The following is a 6396-nucleotide window of genomic DNA, read 5'->3' on the forward strand; positions in this document are numbered from 1 at the left end:
GGGATCGACCCTTAGTCACGTAAGGTATTACTTGGACGACCCAGTGCACTTGCTGGTTAGTTGTGCGGAATTACATAGTGTGAAGTAATTTTCGTGCACCAAGTTTTGGCGCCGTTGCCGGGGATTGTTTGAGTTTGGACAACTGACGGTTTATTTCGTTGCTTAGATTAGGGAAAAAATTTGTCTTTTTGGTTTAGAGTCTTTTATTATTTATACCTTGTTAAAACACTTTAAATTTATAGCTCAATTAGTTAGAGCGTGGTGCTTATGTTCTTAGTAATTGGCTATCTTATTTTCAAAATCTTTTTCAAAAATAATTTTTCTTTGAATAAATCTTGTGCCAAACTTTAAGTTTGGTGTTTTCTTGTTGATTTTTCTTTGTTTTTCGAAAATTTTAGTTTGGTTTTCTAAAAATTTTAAGTTTGGTGTTCATTCTTCATGTTCTTGTGTTCTTGTGAGTCTTCAAAGTGTTCTTGAGTTCTCCTTGCGTCTTGATCTTAAAATTTTTAAGTTTGGTGTTCCTTGGTGTTTTCCCTCCAGAATTTTCGAAAACAAGGAGCATTAGATCTAAAAATTTTAAATCTTGGGCTATCTTATTGTTTCTCTCTCTCCTCCTTAAATTCAAAAATATCTTTTCTCTCTATTTTTAAAACAAATTTTCAAAAATTATTTTTAAAATTCAGATTTTTTTTTAAAATTTAAAATCTTTTTTAAAATTTCCTGACCACTTTCTCTCTCCTCATTTTTTTCGAAAATCTTCACCTATTTTTATTTATTTTATTTTAATTTATTTTCGAAATAATTAAATAAATAAATAAATAAATAAAAAATTAATAATATAAATACATTTTTATTTTACATCATCTCCCTTTCTCCATCATGGATCTAAGTGGAAATGAATAGTCTAGGAGGACTCTGGGGTCATATGCTAACCCCTCTACTGCTTCATATGGGAGTAGTATCTGCATACCCTCCATTGGAGTCAGTAGCTTTGAGCTGAATCCTCAGCTCATTATCATGGTGCAGCAAAGCTGCTAGTATTCCGGTCTTCCACAAGAAGAACCTACAGAATTTCTGGCACAGTTTTTACAAATTGCTGACACAGTACATGATAAGGAAGTAAATCAGGATGTCTACAGATTATTACTGTTTCTATTTGCTGTAAAAGACCAAGCCAAGAGGTGGTTAAATAACCAACCTAAGGCTAGCATAAGGACATGAAAACAGTTGATAGAAAAATTCCTGAATCAATACTTCCCTCCAAAACAGATGACACAGCTAAGGCTAGACATCCAAGGCTTTAAACAAGGAGATAATGAATCTCTTTATGATGCCTGGGAGAAATACAGAGAGATGCTAAGAAAATGCCCCTCTGAAATGTTTTCAGAGTGGGTTCAGTTAGACATCTTCTATTATGGGCTTACAGAAAGAGCTCAGATCTCTTTAGATTGCTCAGCTGGTGGATCTATCCACATGAGAAAGACAATTGAAGAAGCTCAAGAGCTCATTGATATAGTTGCTAGAAATCAGCATCTGTACTTAAGCAGTGACCCTTCCATGAAAGAAGAGGCTAAAACAGTAACTACTGAACTCAGTCCTGCAGAGCAAGCTACTGAATTCAATCAGATGTTGGATTTTCTAACAAAGCAGTTAGCTGAATTTAAGGATAAACTACAAGAGACAAGGATGGCTAATATAAACATGGAAGTACAATTAAAGCAAACAAGGCAGCAGCTGTCAAAACAAATAATAGAAGAATGCCAAGCAGTTCAACTAAGAAGTGGGAAAGCACTAACTACCCCACTTCAAAGTAGCAGGAAACCAAGAAATGAGCAAACCACCCAAAATCCATCTGAGAACAGTAAGAGCCCAGGGAAAAATAATTCTGGCGCTAAAACGCCAGAAATTTGGTTGAAGGCTGGCGCTGAACGCCCAGACCATGCACAAGACTGGCGTTCAATGCCAGAAACAAGCAAGGATCTGGCCTTGAACGCCCAAAAGGAGCACAGTTTTGGCGTTCAGATGCCAGGAAGAACTGGGAAGCTGGCGTCTAACGCCACTCCAACTCCTAACTCTGGCATTCAATTGCCAGTGAGGGATCAGACACACACAAGTGCTGATGACAACCCATCTAAAAAGGCTTCCTCAACCACTTCTGTAGGAAATAAACTTACAGCAACTAAGGTTGAGGAATATAAAGCCAAGATACCTTATCCTCAAAAACTCCGCCAAGAGGAGCAGGATAAGCAATTTGCTCGCTTTGCAGATTATCTCAGGACTCTTGAAATAAAGATTCCATTTGCATAGGCACTTGAGCAAATACCTTCTTATGCCAAGTTCATGAAAGAGATCTTGAGTCATAAGAAGGATTGGAGAGAAACTGAAAGAGTTCTCCTCACTGAAGAATGTAGTGCAGTCATTCTGAAAAGCTTTCCTAAAAAGCTTAAAGACCCTGGGAGTTTTCTGATACCATGCACATTAGAAGGTAATTGCACCAAGACAGCTTTATGTGATCTGGGGGCAAGCATCAACCTAATACCTGCATCCACTATCAAAAAGCTTGGTTTAACTGAAGAAGTTAAACCAACCCGGATATGTCTTCAACTTGCTAATGGCTCCATTAAATATCCATCAGGCGTGATTGAAGACATGATTGTCAGAGTTGGGCCATTCGCCTTTCCCACTGACTTTGTAGTGCTGGAAATGGAGGAGCACAAGAGTGCTACTCTCATTCTAAGAAGACCCTTCCTAGCAACTGGACGAACTCTCATTGATGTCCAATAGGGGGAAATAATCCTAAGAGTCAATGAGGATGAGTTTAAGTTGAATGCTGTCAAAGCCATACAGCATCCAGACACATCCAAAGACTGCATGAAAGTTGATCTTATTGACTCTTTGGTAGAAGAGATCAACATGACTGAGAGTCTCGAATCAGAGTTGGAAGACATCTTTAAAGATGTTCAGCCTGATTTGGAGGATTCAGAGGAAATGAAAGAGCCTCTGAAATTTCCTCTGGAAGAGGAAAAACCTCCTAAACCCGAGCTCAAACCATTACCACCATCCCTGAAATATGCATTTATGGGAGAAGGTGACACTTTTCCAGTGATCATAAGCTCTGCTGTAAATCCACAGGAAGAGGAAGCACTTATTCAAGTGCTAAGGACACACAAGACAGCTCTTGGGTGGTCCATAGGTGACCTTAAGGTCATAAGCCCAGCCAGATGCATGCACAAAATCCTATTAGAGGATAATGATAAACCAGTGGTTCAACCACAGAGGTGGCTAAATCCAGCCATGAAGGAAGTGGTGCAGAAAGAGGTCACTAAATTACTGGAGGTTGGGATTATTTATCCTATTTCTGACAGCCCCTGGGTGAGCCCTGTCTAAGTTGTCCCCAAAAAGGGAGGCATGACAGTGGTTCATAATAAAAAGAATGAACTGGTTCCTACAAGAACAGTTACAGGGTGGCGCATGTGTATTGACTACAGAAGGCTCAACAAAGCCACCAGAAAGGATCATTTTCCTTTACCATTCATAGACCAGATGCTAGAAAGACTGGCAGGTCATGATTATTACTGCTTTTTGGATGGCTACTCAGGCTATAACCAGATTGCAGTAGATCCCCAGGATCAAGAGAAAACAGCATTCACATGTCCATCTGGAGTGTTTGCTTATAGAAGGATGCCATTTGGGCTGTGTAATGCGCCTGCAACCTTCCAGAGATGCATGCTCTCTATTTTCTCTGATATGGTGGAAAAATTTCTGGAAGTCTTCATGGATGACTTCTCAGTATATGGAGACTCATTCAGCTCCTGTCTTGATCACCTAAAACTAGTTCTGAAAAGACGCCAAGAGACCAACCTGGTTTTAAACTGGGAAAAATGTCACTTTATGGTGACTGAAGGGATTGTCCTTGGGCATAAAATTTCAAACAAGGGAATATAGGTGGATCAAGCAAAAATAGAGGTAATTGAAAAATTACCACCCCCTGTCAATGTCAAGGCAATCAGAAGCTTTTTGGGGCATGCAGGATTCTATAGGAGGTTTATAAAGGATTTTTCAAAAATCGCAAAACCTCTCAGCAATCTGCTAGCTGCTGACATGCCATTTGTGTTTGACACAGAGTGTCTGCAGGTGTTTGAAATGCTGAAAGCCAAGCTGGTCACAGCACCAGTTATTTCTGCACCAGACTGGACATTACCATTTGAGCTAATGTGTGATGCCAGTGATCACGCCATTGGTGCAGTGCTGGGGCAGAGGCATGACAAGCTTCTGCACGTCATTTATTATGCTAGCTGCATTTTAAATGATGCCCAGAAGAATTACACAACCACAGAAAAAGAATTACTTGCAGTGATTTATGCCATTGACAAGTTTAGATCATACTTGGTAGGATCAAAGGTGATTGTGTATACTGCCCATGCTGCTCTCAAATATCTACTCACAAAGCAGGATTCAAAACCCAGGCTCATAAGATGGGTGTCGCTTCTGCAAGAGTTTGATATAGAAATAAGAGACAGAAAAGGGACAGAGAACCAAGTGGCTGATCATCTGTCCCGGATAGAGCCAGTAGAAGGGACGTCCCTCCCCTCTCCTGAGATCTCTGAGACTTTTCCGGATGAGCATTTATTTGCCATTCAGGAAACACCATGGTTTGCAGACATTGCAAACTATAAAGCTGCAAGGTTCATACCCAAAGAGTACAACAGGCAACAAAAGGAAAAATTAGTTACTGATGCAAAGTACTACTTGTGGGATGAACCCTATCTCTTTAAGAGATGTGCAGACGGAATAATCCGGAGATGTGTGCCTAGAGAAGAAGCATAGAGGATCCTACAGCATTGCCATGGATCACAATAGGGAGGCCATTTCGGAGGTGAGCGAACAGCCACCAAGGTCCTCCAATGTGGCTTCTATTGGCCCACACTCTATAAAGATTCCCGAGAGTTCGTACGTAACTGTGACAGTTGCCAAAGAGCTGGTAATCTGCCTCATGGTTACGCCATGCCTCAACAGGGAATCTTGGAGATTGAGTTGTTTGACGTATGGGGAATTGACTTCATGGGACCTTTTCCACCATCATACTCAAACACTTATATTCTGGTGGCCGTTGACTACCTATCAAAATGGATAGAGGCCGTTGCCACACCCACCAATGATACTAAAACAGTGCTGAAGTTCCTCCAGAAATATATCTTCAGCAGGTTTGGGGTCCCTAGAGTACTAATCAGTGATGGGGGCACTCACTTCTGCAACAAACAGCTTTACTCTGCCATGGTCCAGTATGGGATTCGCCACAAGGTGGTGACTCCATATCATCCACAGACTAATGGACAAGCTGAAGTCTCTAACAGAGAACTAAAAAGAATCCTAGAACGGACTGTAAGTACCCGTAGAAAGGATTGGGCAAGAAGCTTGGATGATGCTCTGTGGGCACACAGAACAGCATTCAAGACTCCTATAGGGACCTCTCCATACCAACTTGTGTATGGTAAGGTATGTCACCTGCTCGTGGAACTGGAACATAAAGCCTACTGGGCAACCAGATTTCTAAACTTTGATGCCAAATTAGTTGGAGAAAAAAGATTGCTCCAGCTAAATGAACTAGAGGAATTCAGATGCACTGCTTTCGAAAATGCCAAGCTTTATAAAGAAAAATAAAAAAAATGGAATCACAGGAAGCTGTCATCTAGAATCTTTAAAACAGGACAAAAGGTTCTGTTGTTTAACTCTAGGCTCAGGCTATTCCCCGGGAAACTGAAGTCCCGGTGGAGGGGACCATATGTGATTACAAGTGTATCACCATATGGTTATGTGGAGCTTCAAGATATTGATTCTGATAAGAAGTTCATTGTTAATGGACAGAGAATCAAGCACTATCTTGAAGGCAATGTTGAGCAAGAGTGCTCAAGGCTGAAGCTAGATTAAAAGCTCAGCAAGGTCCAGCTAAAGACAATAAAGAAGCACTTGCTGGGAGGCAACCCAACCATGGGGCATCACTTCCTCTAATCATTTTGCCCTATTCTTGATTTTATTTGTTTATATAAAGTTCATTGATCCAAAGGTAAAGAGTCAATTGTATAAGTTCACAGGGTTATAGAAGGATTCTGCACGCAAAATAGAGAAAAAGAGCTCACTGGCAAGAAAACGCCAGTAAAAGTCTGTTTTGGGCGTTCAACGCCCAACAGAAGCATCCACTGGGCGTTGAACGCCAGTAAGGATAGCCATCTGGGTGTTGAACGCTAGAAAGAAGCTCTTTCTAGGCGTTTAACGCCAGATTTACAGCGTTCTGGGCATTCAGAAAAACGCCCAGTAACAAAGGACTTCCTGGCGTTCAACGCCAGAAATAAGCAGCAGCTGGGCGTTGAACGCCCAGGAGAAGCAGCATTTGGGCGT

Source organism: Arachis hypogaea, chromosome 16 (assembly GCF_003086295.3).
Source record: "Arachis hypogaea cultivar Tifrunner chromosome 16, arahy.Tifrunner.gnm2.J5K5, whole genome shotgun sequence".
NCBI lineage: Eukaryota > Viridiplantae > Streptophyta > Magnoliopsida > Fabales > Fabaceae > Arachis > Arachis hypogaea.